This window comes from Papio anubis, chromosome 5 (genome assembly GCF_008728515.1).
Source record: "Papio anubis isolate 15944 chromosome 5, Panubis1.0, whole genome shotgun sequence".
NCBI classification, from domain to species: domain Eukaryota; kingdom Metazoa; phylum Chordata; class Mammalia; order Primates; family Cercopithecidae; genus Papio; species Papio anubis.
This window is the reverse complement of record NC_044980.1, coordinates 158,539,919-158,556,513: the sequence shown is the minus strand read 5'-3', so window position 1 is coordinate 158,556,513 and position 16,595 is coordinate 158,539,919.

The window sequence follows — 16,595 nt, the reverse complement described above, 5'->3', positions numbered from 1 at the left end:
CTTACATAAAATGGAATAATACCCGCAAAGATTTATATGTATAGACATGAAAATTTGCCAATGAAATAATTTTGAAATAATATGTGCAATATAAACTTATGTATGTAAAAATTAAATTAAAAAGTATTTATTTACATAACTGTGCAAATATATAATAAAATTATAAAGGGGGGTTTACTCTTTGAGAAGACAAGAAGGGAGTGGGATTAGGTGAGATTAAAAGGAAAATTCCACTTTTTATGATAAACATTTTTTAAAATTATTTTTTATATAAGCTTTTTTTGTCATTAAAAGTTAAAATATAAAATATGTAGACCTGCCAAAGATTTTTAAGTTTGTAACACAAAACTAAAAGGGTGATAATCAAAACTGACATTTGCCAATACTCTTCCAAATTTTCCCAACCTCACATCTCATACAAATTTACAAAGCAATTTATTAATGAATGGAATAACAAAATTGGAAAATGGGAATATGATGTTAATGAATGAGAAATTCTGGAGACCTTCTGAAAGAGAGTGGAATTGGTAGAACAAAATGACCAAAGGTAGAACAAAATGAAGCAAAGGCAACCACTGAGCAAACAAAAGAGCAACTAATCACAGAGCCACCATAAGAGCTTTCACAAGGAGCCTCCGTCCCAAGCAAAGGAATTAGCCATGGAAAATATGCCCCAAGTATCGTGCAGTAAGAATTGGCACTGGGGCAGGAGAGGCAAGGAAAGGTCCTACACAATAATGAATTCAGGCAGGGCAGGGATCCACATCCATCTAGAAACATCAAAACATTATCTTTTTTAGCAGTTCTCATCTGAGCATGGCTTTGATAAAAGCAGAGGTTTTCAAATAGAGGAATGAATAGAAAACCAAAGATTCTCAAATATTTGAACAAAATCAAAATCATAAAATAGAGTCCAAAAGATCTGAAAATGGAAAGATTAATACCTCAAAGTTATGTTAATTGTAGTAAGTATAACTGATAAAGTCAGAGGGACTTAAGAGTCGGGGGACTTTAAATCTTAAGAGAAAAAAAAATAGTACCTCATTGGTAAGCACATAGTCTCAAAGTAGGTGTTGCTAACAAGTAAAGGAGACATTAAATTTTGATCTCTTTGGCCTTTCCTGTTCTCCATATAAGATAGGGGTATAGGGAGGAAAAAAACAAACAAAAACAAACAAACAAACAAAAAAACATGATTGCAAAGACACAAACCTACTTCTTGCAAAAGATAGGCAATGTTTCTCCAATCATAGCAAGGTAATGTACTTTGCCTCTTCTGAAACACAACAGTCTTCTCTTCTTTAAATACCTCTCTCCACTTGGGGATGAAGTCCATTCCTTTAGCTTACTCGGGGATATTGCCCCACAATTCTGTCTTTCAAAAACCTTTCCCTAAGGACCAATGATGATGAGCATTTTTTCATATGTCTGTTGGCTGCATAAATGTCTTCTTTTGAGAAGTGTCTGTTCATATCCTTTGCCTATTTTTTGATGGGATTGTTTTATTTCTTATAAATTTGTTTAAGTTCTTGGTAGATTCTGGATACTAGCCCTTTGTCAGATGGATAGATTGCAAAAATTTTATTCTATTCTGTAGGTTGCCTGTTCACTCTGATGATAGCTTCTTTTGCTGTGCAAAAGCTCGTTAGTTTAATTAGATCCCATTTGTCAATTTTGGCTTTTGTTGCCATTGCTTTTGGTGTTTTAGACATGAAGTCTCTGCCCATGCTTATGTCCTGAATTGTATTGCCCAGGTTTCCTTCTAGGATTTTATCTCACGCCAGCTAGAATGGCAATCATTAAAAAGTCAGGAAACAACAGATGCTGGAAAGGTTGTGGAAAAATAGGAATGTTTTTACACTGTTGGTGGGAGTGTAAATTAGTTCAACCATTGTGGAAGATAGTGTGGTGATTCCTCAAGGATCTCGAACTAGAAATACCATTTGACCCAGCCATCCCATTACTGGGCATAAACCCAAAGGATTATAAATCATGCTACTATAAAGACACATGCACACGTATGTTTACTGCAGTTCTATTCACAATAGCAAAGACTTGGAACCAGCCCACATGTCCATCATTGATAGACTGGATTAAGAAAATGTGGCACATATACACCATGGAATACTATTCAGCCATAAAAAAGGGTGAGTTCATGTCCTTTTCTGATCACAAGATCAGAAAACCAACCACCACATGTTCTCACTCATAAGTGGTAATTTAACAATGAGAACACATGGACACAGAGAGGGGAACATCACACACCAGGGCCTGGCAGGGGGTTGGGGGGCTAGGAGAGGGATAACATTAAGAGAAATACTTAATGTAGGTGATGGGTTGATGGGTGCAGCAAACCACCATGACACGTGTATATCTACGTAACAAAAACTGCACATTCTGCCCATGTAACCCAGAACTTGAAGAAAAAAAAAAAAAACTTTCAATTGTCAACACGGCCTCATTTCAAGGAGTTAACAGCAACTCCTTGGAAAGAATAATAAATATGCCTTTGTTTCTATTGAGCTCACTCCGTCAGGCTTTCACCACTATCATGAACATTGGTTAACCCTTGTCAATGTTACCATATAGCAAGGTCTCCGCATTGCTAAATCTAATGCAAGCCTTCCAGCCCTTATTTTATTTGACAGAGTGCATTTCTTAGAGCTGATTCCTCCCTGCTTCAAAACCCTTGCCTTCCATGAAATCAGAATACCCTGACTCTTCTCCTTCTTCATGGGACACTCTGTCTCAATCTCTTTGAATGGTTTCTCTTTCTTACCCCAGCAATTAAATGTAGAAGTGACTAACAGTTTTACTTTTCAGTTTCAGCTCTTCTTTTTCTGCATTCTCTTCTTAGGTGATCTTGTATAGTCTTGGGACTTTTTCATACTCTCCAGAAAATCTCAAATTATTGAGTCCAGATGTCTCCCATGAGCTATGGATTCCTTTATGTAACTGCTATTTGACCTTCCTCTATGTGTTACTGGCTACTCAAATTTAAAATGTCTATAAGTAAACTTCTGATTTATCCCATACAAACTTGCTTTATCCACAGATTTTTCCGAGCTCAGATCATGAAAAATTTTATCCTTCCATTGTTTGGGCAAAATCTTTGACATCATCTTAGGGTTCTCTCTTTCCCTCCCACCACATACCCAGTCTGTTTTCAAATCCTGATTCTACCTTCAAATTCAAGCACTTTTCACTTCCTTGAATGCCACACTCTCATCTAAGCCACCTTTAAATCTCCCCTAACTTCCTAATTGGCCTCTTAGTTGAATTGTCTTTGCTCCCTTCCTCTCTTTCCCTCCCAAACACCCTCCTACCCATGCCATCAACCAAGCCTATTCTCAACCCAGCAAGATAGAAGGATTCTTCTAATAAAAATCTCTGTCAGATCATAGCACTTTTATGTTCAAAGCCCACCAAAGGTTTTCCTTCTCACTCAGAGTAAAAGCTGGTGCTGCTGCCATGGCTCTCAAGCCACCCTGTGGTCTGCCTACCACAGCTAAATGATCATACTTTCCCTTACTCAAAGTTTCTCAGCCACCTCAAACCCCTGGATATTCCTGGATTACAGGAAGAACGCTCTTTCCTTGGAGTGTTTGCAATTGCCCTTCCTTCTGTGGAGCACTTGTTTCCTCGACATCCACATGGCTCCCCCCACTTCTTTCATATCCTGCCTCAAATGTCATTGAATCAGGGAAGTCCTGTCTGATCTTACAAAATAACAGCCTCTGGCTGCCCTTCCTGGTTTTCTCCATTTACTTTATTATTATGTGTTGACATACAATGTGTTTGCCTTCTTTATTTACTGTTTCATTCCTGACTAGACTCAATGAGAACGGGAACTGTCTGTTTTGTTCATTACAATCACTTCACTGCCTTCAACAGTGCGTGGCACAGTGTAGGTACCTAATAAATATTTCATACTTGAATAGACAATTGGCTTATTGTTATTAAGCCAGATTTATCCAACATGTTTTTAAAACCATTAAACTAACTTGTTTTAAGCATACCTGGAAGAGCCACACAAATGGATAGTGTATGAAACCACAAAGGACTATTTTAAGAAGCCCCAAAGAGCAGAGATCATAAAGGCTGCATTATCTAAAAACAATGCAACAAAAATAGAAATTAACAATAAATGACCTTGAACATAACAGTGAAAAATAAATGTATCCACGTGGAAACTTCAAATCATTCATTAAAATAACTCAATTAAAATGAGAAAAAGTCACTATAATCTTGAACACTTTACAAATAAAAGACAATAAAAGTACTGTATGAGATGCAGCCAAAGTAGCATCTAGAAGTAAATCTGAAGCCTCAAAATAATACACTAGAAGAATTTAAACTTTGAAAAACAAGTGCTATGACTTGAGAGGCTGAAAAACAACAAAAAGAAAACAAAGTAGTCAATAATAGAAATTAATAAAGATGAAAACACTATTTATTGCAATTTAAATTAAAGGAAATTCAGTTGATTAATGAAACCAACATTTTCCTCTCTGAAAAGTTTAGAAAGCATTTCTAAATCAACATGTCTGAGTAAGAAAAAGAAGGAGATAGGATAAATGAGACATGAAAATGAAATTATAAATAAGAACAATATCCTAGTGAATTTGAATGTTACTATTTAATGACTACATTTATGATGAATAACAATAGGAAACAGACGCAGAGTAAACAACTAGGAAGTTATTTCTAAGTGTAGGAGAGAAGTGATGAAGCTTAGGTGAGAATGGTAGCTCCAAGAAGGTAGAAAATGCTGAGGGGTGAACTAGAAAGCTAAGTTAAAGCAGGTGATTGATTGGGTGAAGAGGTTAAAGAGAAATACATCTCTCTACTTGCCACCTTTCACTTTGCAACCTTGTTCTAATTGCGACTGAGAGGGGTGAAGACAAAGACTGGTAATTTATTTTCAGTTCTTGAAATTTGCTCAACACCTACCATTAACGTGAATATTTCAATTACCCCAAGCTCATTAGGCTCTTAAAAATGGGAGACCTGAGGAGAATGTAGCCTTTTAAAAAGTTTTAAGGGTCTATTTTCCATTTGTACGTGGGGTTTAGATTTTGCCCGGATTTCTGTGTCTGGAATAGCTCCCCAAGAAAGTTTAAGAAGTCAGTGATAACTTCATTAGGTACATGGGAAGTTCATTGATTTAATTAATGAAATTACTACTGAGATCTAAATTTGAAAATGAAGTTACCAAATACTTGACAGGTTATTTGAATTACTACATTTGCAAGTCCTAATAAGTATCGTAATTCTTCACAAAAGCATGAGGAGAATGATTTGGGAGTTTGGGCTTAAAACTGAGAGGTACAGATGACGTAAAGTAAACAACAACAACAAAAATAGTATCAGAAATTTCAACAATACTGTCTTCCAGGACATTACTCATTCCTGGATTTTTTCCATAACTGGATTCTCCTTTCCAGTCCATTTGCTCATTATTTTCCATTTCCACAGCATCCAAAATTTCATGACCCTCAGTGCTCAGGCCGTGAACCTCATCTCTATCTACACACTTGTTCCTTTGGCATACTAAGTGTTCTATGCTATAAAATCTTCCACATTTATATTTCTACCCTGAACCTTTCCCCTGCATTTCTTTTTTTTTTTTTTTTTTTTTTTTTTTTTTTTTTTTTTTTTTTTTTTGAGACTGAGTCTGGCTCTGTCGCCCAGGCTGGAGTGCAGTGGCCGGATCTCAGCTCACTGCAAGCTCCGCCTCCCGGGTTTACGCCATTCTCTTGCCTCAGCCTCCTGAGTAGCTGGGACTACAGGCGCCCGCCACTTCGCCCGGCTAGTTTTTTGTATTTTTTAGTAGAGATGGGGTTTCACCGTGTTAGCCAGGATAGTCGCGATCTCCTGACTTCGTGATCCGCCCGTCTCGGCCTCCCAAAGTGCTGGGATTACAGGCTTGAGCCACCGCGCCCGGCCATTTCCCCTGCATTTCAAAATCACATGCCTAACTGTCCACTTGATATATTTCTGTGAAATCGAATTGGCATTTCAAATGTACCATATCCCAAACTGAACTTTTTGGTTTTACCTCCTTACACCTGTTCCTCCCCAGTGTTCACTATCTCAGTAGATAACTACTCTTGAGTTTCTAGCTGTTCAGGCCAAACAGCCTTGGAGTCATTCTTGTTTCCTCTTTCTCACACCTCACATTAATTCCTTAGCAAAGCTCATTGTTTTTTTTAACTTTCAAATCTTTGCCTTCTCAGCATGTCCCTGTTACCACTCTGTTCCAATCCAACATCATTTTTCATTTACATTTTTTTTTTTTTTTTTTGAGATGGAGTTTTGCTCCTGTTGCCCAGGCTGGAGTGCAATGGCATGACCTTGGCTCACTGCAACTATCACCTCCCAGGTTCAAGCGATTCTCCTGCCTCAGCCTCCTGAGTAGCTGGGACTACAGGCACCCGCCATCACGCCAGGCTAATTTTATATTTTTAGTAGAGATAGGGTTTCTCCATGTTGGTCAGGCTGGTCTCAAACTCCCGACCTCAGGTGATCCATTCATCTTGGCCTCCCAAAGTGCTGGGATTACAGGTATGAGCCACTGAGCCCAGCCTCATTTAGATTTTTTAGCAGCCTTTCCACTAGACTTTTGGCTTCTCCATTTCCCCTTCTGTGTCTCCTCTCCTGTAGTCTACACTCAACTCAGCAGCCAGATTATCTTCTTAATATGTAAGTCGTTTCATCCAGTTCACTTTACCAAAGCCCTCTAATACCTTCTCCACTCAATTTAAGAAAAACTAAAATCATTATTAGTACATAATACTTGCACACATTTATGGGGGCACCTGTGATATTTTGTTCCATGCATAGAGTGTGTAATGGTCAAGTCAGGGTAAAATCTTTATAGTAGTTCACAAAGCTGTATGTAATCTGGCTCTACATTAGCTCTCTGTCTTTATTTCCTGCTAATTCCTCCCCAGACCACTCTGCTGCTCCTCAATTCAGGCCATTTTCAATGCTGTCCCCTTTTCTGAAACTATTCTCCCCCAGATTGGGTGATTGCTCAGATGTCATTTCTAAATGATGCTTTTCCTTTTCTATCCTATGAAAAACTGTACTTCCTATACCTTGACATTCTCTCTCCTCCCCTATTTGTTTTTGTTTCCAGCAGTTGTCACCATTAGACATCCTAGTTTTGTTGTGTGAATGGATAAATTTAATGAATTGGAATCATTCATTCTTGGATGAAGAGATTGAAGCTACATGACTTCATGAGATTTCAGCTTGGTGTGCCTCGGTCTATTCATATACCACCGGTACTCATAAAATAAAGGTGTTTCTGTGGAGATTAAATATAAAATAATTGGTAAACTGAATACTACCATATCAACCAGATCACAATTGCCCTCTTCCCCTTATTGCATTAAAGAAAAATGTATATGATATTTGAAATCTAATTATTTTGGCTTTTCTATGGCAGTAATGATGTTTCACAAGAACTACCAAATTTCCAATTAGAAAAAGTTACCACATTAATCATTGCTAAATGAGCACTCTAATTGTGAGGTGCTTGAAGATAGCAACATTTTGATAACTTTAATATACACTCTAGTTTTATCAGTATGACCAGAATGACATACAATGTATGAGTGACATGAGGCCCTGGGTATAAGGTTGCCTTTCTTCTTTGGGTCTACATTGTTTATTATTTATTTTTAAATCCTGAACAAAAGAGTCTTTTAACCATGGAGAGACATACTAAAAGTCATCATCCTATGCTAAACATTGTTTGTTTGTTTGTTTTTTAAGTCAGAGGAGTTGCAATAATAACAGTTTATGTTTGTGCAGGACTTACAAATATTTTCATATTCTGAAACCTGAAGTGATGTTCTGACTCTAACTAACCTCTCTACAATTCAGTTTGCTCATCTCAGAAATGACAGAAGTAGATTTGATAGCCATATGGTTCTAGGATGGGGGATATGCTGGTCTTAACACTCCCTAATGCCAAATTTTTACAAATTGCCTTCATCCTCCTATGCAATGTTTACACCAGTTGGACGTTACATATAGATAGCCCAAACATTTGCAAATTTAGCAATGTTGTCTTATTGTACCCTTCCTACTCCCTACTTAATAAAACTTTCTGGGTCTGAAGGCTGCTGAGAAGTTACTCCCAAGACTTTGCTCTTCTCCTGGTAATTTAATCTTCTTTGCTCTTCTTCATAATTCAATTTTGTCAACCTTTTCTTCAGGGGAATTTAAAATTTACTACCATAACTACTTAATAGGCTGCTTCTTGTGATAAGGGGATAAGAAATTTACTTTTGGGGACATGTGCTGACTTCCTCATGGGTACCATTTAGTCTACTTACTGCTGACCTCAGGATTCTGTAACTTCAAATGTTAATGATTTCTGAAATGTGAGGACTTCTTAACTTCTCACTGAAGAGTCGCCTGCAAAGTATGTTACAACAGCTAAGTATGTAACACATGTTCCTTAAGTGTTTTTGTTCTAAACAACTATAATCTTCCGTTTTCAAAATGATCAACTATTCCCATTAACTATTTTGGTTTAAAATGCACTAAAGTAAAGATATTTTATAGCTACATATACAAGTATGGTTATTTAGCATAGTTACAGGTTATAAAATAATAATATGTTTATGGCTGGCTATGAGCCACGGGAGTCATGTGACATATCTATTTTACTTCACACATCTATATGTGCCAGATATTGTACTAACTGATGAGAAATGAAGAAATATATTAGGTAGTATATAAAACTAAATGTACTAGGACATAAAGAGTGACATAATACAACTAATATATTCCATGGGAATAATACATTCTTATTATGAGTATAAAGGAGATAGAAGAATTTTAATTGAGTCTTAAGGAAAGAAAAGAAACACAGTTGGCAGAGATGGGTATTGCAGGGAAAGGCACTGTGGAATTAGTAACTGCATGGACAGAGTATAAAAATAATTTACTGTAGCTAAAATTTAGATTGTTCATATTACTAGCAGTAATGCTAGTTGCTGTAGTAAACCCAAACCCGGAACAATTTACCACCATAAAACTTATTTCTTTTTCATGTCACAGTCTAAGATGGGTCCCTGTGTGATTTCCATCCCATGCAGTCCTTCAGAGATCAAGGTATAATCCATGTGGTTACTCCACCTGTCCCTGTTCAAGGGCCTTAGAATCTTTCACGAGATTCTCTACATCTAATTAGCTTATATTATAAGCAAAGGTATAATAGTACAATGAATGATCGTGTGAGAATTGAGAAAGGTCATATCTAGAAGTGGTTTACACCACTTTCACCTGCCTCCAATTGGCCTAAACTCGGAGTATTATTTCCCTCAACAGCAGGAGGCTGGTAGATGCAGTATACTGAGGACAAGAGGTGAAACCTGATATTGAGCACAGCATTCTCTGCCACAGTGCTCTCATGGAGAGAATAGATATTTAGTAGAAAAAAACAAAAAAGCAGGTTCTAGTCAGATCATGGAAGAGATTTTGGATTTATTCTGTACGTTATAGGAAAAATGACCATTGCCTCAAAGAATAAATAAACTACCAAATCTATTTCTTTCAATTATATCTAATTATTCCTTTTTGTTCTACTTTAGGCATCAAAAATTTAAAAAAAAGAAGAGAATGAAGCTATTTTCAGACCATCATCAAATGTATATACACTATTATAAATTTGCATGTCTAAGGTATTCATGTCATTAGACAAGAGGCATTAAAATATAAGGTGCATTGATATAAGACCTTGGTATTTTGAATCCAAGGTGATTTATTTTCATAGGGTCTGGATGACATTGTAAATGAATACAAATGGGTGATGGAATGTGCACTGCAGAAGATTACAACTCTACTGAAAGTTGATTCAATAATCATGTCATTTTAAATGCTCTATTAATTGCAAGATTCAGTTTAAAGAGGAGAAGCTTCACTTACTTGTGAGGTGCTATTCATCTGTCAACAATTTCATACCAGTTTAGCTGCTTCTATTTGACATAAAAGAATTTCTGGATAGTAATATGCCACAGATTCTATAACGGGATGAGCCCAATTCAGCCCTTTTACACAAAGGATAGAACCAACTCTGAGACTTCCTCAGAGGGGAAAATGAGAGGAAAAAGGAATGAGCCAAAGCAAAAGAGAAATACAAGAGATCCAATTCACTCTCTTTGCTTCAGCTTTCTGTGTCATTCTCTGATCTTCACTGTAAGAGGAGAGGCTGTCTAGTGTGCAGCCAGTTTCTTAAATGGGACAAACTTCTTAGGGTGCAAGCAAAAAACAGCCTTATTTTTTCTCTCACCACTGCATTCAAATATGCAGCCTTGTCCCCTGCATTAATCAGGGTTCTACAGAGAAACAGAACTGATAGAATGTGCAAATATATGCAGAGATTAATTTTAATGAATTGGCTCATGTGATTTTAGAAGCTAACAACTCAAAAATTTGCAGGGTGGGTCGGCAAACTGGAGACCCAGAGAAGAGCAGTTACGCATCTAAAGGCCATCAGAATGGAGACCTAGGAGAAAGCCAATGTTTCAGTTCAAGTTCAAATGCCATCTACTGAAGAATTCACTCTTGCTAGGGGAAGGTCAGTCTTTGTGTTGTATTCAGGCCTTTGACTAATTGGATGAGGGCCCACCCACAGTCTGGAGGGCAATCTGTATCACTCAATGTCCACACTTAAGGTAAGTTCATCCAAAAACATCCTCACAAAAACATTCAGAATAAAGTATGATGACCTATCTTGGGACCACAACTTGGCAAAGTTGACACATAAAATTAAACATTGTATTTCCCTTTTCTTTGATTTTCAGCAATGGATTGCTTATACTCATTTTCACTTCTAGGACATTCTCCTGTGTAGACAGTAAAAAATTCAATCCAAAATTCAATTTTACATTCCTTTAACCTGGATCTGACCAGAGTCTTGAGAACTCACAGAAAGAAAGTGAGCTTGGCATGGGGCTGTCCTTTTATTTTCCTACATTCCCACATTTCTGTAGGAATAATTACCCTTCCATCCCTTCCCCACATTCGCTATAACCCCATTCACCTCTCAGGAAGTTCTGTGTTATCTGGAACCTATATTTAGAGCTAGGTGGTGGGATCCTGCCACCTATCTTCTTCAGCTTTGCAATCTTAGGGTGCAATTTGCAATAACAGCTTACTTATCATTTCAAATACTGTTATGTACATTACCACAGTTATATACACAGCTGTACACACACACACACACACACACCAGCCTCCAGAAGGACTACATAGGAGACATACCCCACGTTTTCTTTGTAAAACTAAATGATGCATAAATAGTTTGCAGGAAAAAAGCACTGATTTTTTGGAAGTGAATCCATGCCATTGGTACTATTTTTGTTTGGCTCAATCCCAATTAAAGCATTGTTTCATACCAGCCAGAAACTATTAAAGCAGTATGTAACTCATAAAGTTTATTTTAATGCAAAGACCCAACCATTCCATCATTTCATATTTATATCACACATTACACATTATTCTATAATGTTACATCACTTCCTCGCTATATGAAGGCAATTATAAATTAAAACTACTGACAATACTATGAATCACGCTATGGATAGTAATCCTGTGGAACAGTCAAATATTTCTGTTTAAAAATTCAAATATTTTACATACCTTCGTGATTTGCAATGTATTGCTCTAACTTATCGATTCAAAAGTAGATCAAAATATATTCAGATCAGAGAGTCATGAGCAAAAGACTTCCATTACATTTCCAACTACCCTTTGGCACAATGTTCCTCCGCTTATGACGTTTACTGCCAGTAGTCCCCTCATGTGGGAAAGATATATTTTCTCTAAGATATTCTCCCTGTGTGGACATCTGCATTATTCTTTTACGCTTCAATTTGTTCATGGCATTTGCTAGGTTTTGTATGAATTCGAAAACAATAAAGAAAAATGGAAAGATCACTTGGATAAAACTTAATTTTCAATAAAAAGTATTACAATCAGAAGGTAGATATAAAAGCAAAAAGCTACAAAAGGCAAAATGAAATGATTCTTACTCAGCATCTTAGATCTTACCCACAAAGATGAGCACTTTTTTTTTGAGATAGAGTCTGGCTCTGTCAGCTTCAGGCTGGAGTGCAGTATACATCTCGCTCACTGCAAGCTCCAGTTCATGCCATTCTCCTGCCTCAGGCTCCTGAGTAGCTGGGGACTACAGGCTCTCGCCACCACGCCTCCGCTAATTTTTTTGTATTACTTTTAGTAGAGAAAGAGCCACTTATGTTAGCCAGGATGGTCTCGATCTCCTGACCTCATGATCCGCCCACCTTGGCCTCCCAAAGTACTGGGATTACAGGCGTAGCCACTGCGCCCGGCCAAAGATGAGCACTTCTAAAGGAAAGCACAGGCATTTGTTCAGAATATTGATTCTGAAGCTGATCTTCCTGGATTTGAATCTTAGCTGTTTTGCTTATCACCGATACATTTTCTAGATCACATTACTTACCATCTCAGAACCCCAGTTTCCTCATCTATAAACTGCTGATCAGCACATGAGCCATCAGAGACAATTGTAATTCTCTGTAAGGATTAGATTATTATGTGGAAGGCACTTAGAACAATGTCTAAAATCTACTGAATGCCTATGAAATAAGTCATTATTATATATTCTTAGAGTAAAATAACTTTATGTCTTTCTAGAAAAATTATTATGCATAGTGAAGTGTAATTTTCCTTTTAAAGGCCACACAAAATTTAGAGAGATGTTAACCTACTAAATACATTGTTCTGTATTTTATATGTTTTCATTTAGTAATGTAGTTTGGAAAGCCTTTCACATCAGTACATGAAAATCTACCTTAATCTTTTGCATAGATGCAAGCATTTTGTTGTATAGAATTATGAACTCTATTGTGTTAGACAACCTCTCACTGGTATACATTTAACTTGCTTTCAATTTTTAATATTACGAACAGTGCTTCAGTCAACATAATTGTACAAATAACTTTGTGTACACTGGGAAATGTTTCTGTGAGGTAAATTAATAGCTGTGCAATAGCAGAATCAAAGAATATTTTCACAAATTTCTGCAGATTTTAAAATAAGTTCTATAAAATTATCCTATGTAATTACACTTTAAAAAGGTATATGAAAATATATTGCTCACATAAATGTTAAAATTCTATCAAAGGACAAGACAAATAAACAGAAAACACACCTTACTTTTTGATAGAAAGGTTTATTATTGCACAGATTTAATATTTCCCTACAAAAATTTTTATATTCAATGAATATTCTAATTAAAAGACCTCCCCAAATTTGTAGGAACTAACAATATGATATTAGGATGTGTTTTAACTATTATTTTAAATTGACACATAATTGCACATATCTGTGGTATTATATTTCAGTACATCTATACAATGTATAATAATCAAATCAGGGTAACTAGCCTATTCATCACCTCATTTTTTATTTCTTTATGTTGGGAACATTCAAAATTCTCTCTTCTACCTACTTGAAAATATACAATAAATTATTGCTAACTATAGTAACCTATAGTGTTATAGAAAACTAGGACTTATTCCTAATATGTAACTGCAAATTTGTAGGAATGCACTTCAAGTAAAACAAAAAACTAGAAATTAGAGTTATTCAAAAATATTTTTACAAAATAAAAGAAAAAATAGAAAGAAAGAAATGTAAATGACAGGCAAGAAATATAAACCTGCCAGGAGGAAAAAATAAAAAGAAAAAAACAGAAGGGTACTGATCTCACAGTATAGAAATAAAGATATTGGAACCAAATATATATATGAGTAACTAGCAAACAATAAGCATATCACTTAAATTGATAGAATGGTTAGATTTTTAGAAATTGCTATTGTTTTAAATGCTAAACATTTGGAATATAATGACTCTGGATTCCTAGGTTCTTAATGCATGAAAATAATCTTAGGCATACCAATTTTAAATATGAAAACAAGAAATCATAAACACCACAGGAAAAATATGTCCAGATTTACTTTTAAGACTGAAACAGGGAAGGCTATAAAAGGCAGATCTATTTTGCTATACAAAAACCTGTGTAGAATTAAAAACAGAAGTAATGACCTTAAAAAACCAGTAGGTGTAAATGCAAAAGGGAGGCAATAAGCTACTATTTTATTTGAGATTAGAAGAGATTATTGCTTAATCTAAAAATGTGCAATTCTAATTCTGAAATCCTAATCAAGTGGAAGAAATATATTTATGCGTGGTGAGCAGCCTAAGTCCACTGTGACAGTCTATGCTTCTTGGTCATGTCTTGTTAAAGCAAACATTTATAATTGGTATAATATTGCGAGTAGCTAAATTCTAAGGCCCACTCTTCTAGGAACTAAAAAACATACAACATTCTTGCTCAGTCCTTTAAATTTAGAAATTACCAACCTAACTACCTAACACATTCCATGTCTGATTGTGACCATTTTCAAAGTCTACACTATATTTGCTTCATAGATATGTGATCTAAACAAATATCATTTGCATTTTATGAGAAAATATAGCTTCATTACTGTAGAACAGCACTATTGTTATGGCTACCAGACTCAAAGAGCATTGGAAAGAAAATGATGGCCCTAAGGACCGTCTGTAGATCTAAACACGTAAAATGCCTAACCCTTTGACTGAGACTTTAGGTCTAAATGTTTTATTTGCTTAAGCATATGTATAATTATAAATATCAAACTAGAACAAGCTATTCCTTCTTTGGATCCTATCTGAAGAAAATTTACTAAAGTAAACACAACATATTTTAGAAGAAAAAAATCAACATGCCTCTTCTAAAATGAGAGAGGTGAGATCAGAAATAAATGTCCTTTAGATTAAATCTTTAAGCTTTAGCTTTATTTTTTTATTATTTTATACCTACTTTATGAAGACCCTGTAGGAGTCTAAAGCCTGAATCAGCTTTTATGAAATAGTATGTATCAAACTGAGATGCTCTCAGTGGGCAGATCATTTGAAGCTGGTGCTGCCAGAGGAGACACTGGTAGTTTTATAAGCGTTTGCATTTTAGAAAACTGTCTTTTCCCACCTGTCCACAAATAAACTGTGAAGTCTTCAAAACTTACGTCTGACAGAGGAAAAGAAAAAGCTGTTGTGTATTTTTGAGGTCTTTCTTTTGTATGTAGGCAGAGGAGGGGGAGGACTGAATGTATATGGAGGAAAAAGCATAACAATTTATATATATATAGAATCCTGCTCTCAACCCAAGTATATAAACAAGTCTAAAGAAGGGGGCATACTCTATGGTGGACAAATGAAAGAATTTGCATTTGGGGTTAATTTTGCAAAGTATATTGGTTTATACGGTTTATGTATGGCCAGTACTCATATTTAGGTGATTTTTTAAGGGGAGAAAATGAAAGAAAATCTACAGGCAAAGATGACCAAAAGTCTATGGTCTGTACTGTGTCACTTCAGGTGCTCCCAAGGTAGTGGGTGGAAGCCATCAATAGCAATCATACCTCGATTTAGTGAATGCTTATCAAGTGCCAGCATGACTCTCATGTGCCTTAAATGTGTTGAATCCTCACCAAAATCCTGTGTAGCTGACATTTCTAACGCCACCTTACTGTTAAGAAACGAGAGGCACAGAGAAGTTGAGGAACTAGCCAAGGTCACAGTGAGTAACCGGCAGAACCTGAATTCAAAACCAGCTAGGATCTTCCCAAACCTGAGCACGCCTAAAGACCCTCTGTGCTGTGCCTGCACCCCCTAGGGATTCATCTGTTCTTACGACTGGATGTTTGTTCCTTTAAAACTATTTTAATTCGTTTTAAGTAGGGTTAGGTTATTTCATGTAGATAGACCCTAAAATCATCTTGTGATTTTTTAACACTTAATGAGATTTCTTTTTTTATTATTATTATTTTTTATTTTATGTTATTTATTTTTGAGACAGGGTCTTGCTCTGTTGCCCAGGCTGGAGTGCAATGGCGCGATCTCAGCTCACTGCAACCTGTACCTCCCGGGTTCAAGCAATTCTTTTGCCTCAGCCTCCCGAGTAGCTAGGATTACAGGTGCATGCCTCCATGCTCGGCTAATTTTTTGTACTTTAGTACAGACAGGGTTTCACCATGTTGGCCAGACTGGTCTCAAACTCCTGAGCTCAGGCAATCCACCTGCCTACGCCTCTGAAGGTGTTGGGATTACAAGTGTGAGCCACCGTGCCCGGCTAATGAGGTTTCTTTCAGAAGCCCTGCCAGTTATATTGTTCAGTTTATCTATAGTTGTATAAATTAAAGGGTTCAATTTCTACTTCCAAAACTTATATTTTACTTTACAGCAAATCTAGGAATGTTTAAGTCTGTCCCCTTCTTTTGTGACTTTAATAAGAAAGTACATTTGTGTATCATTTATAGTACGGTATCTGCAACACCATCCATTACGGTACATCTATTCCACCTAGCGCCGCCGCGTACTGTTACACTGAGCTCTTCGGCTTGGTACATAATGAAAACATCATCAAATGAGTAAAAAGAAAAAGAGTGCCAGGCACCTTAAACCACATCCTCTGATTGGCAGAAACGTGCTTTATTCACTTCTAGGTC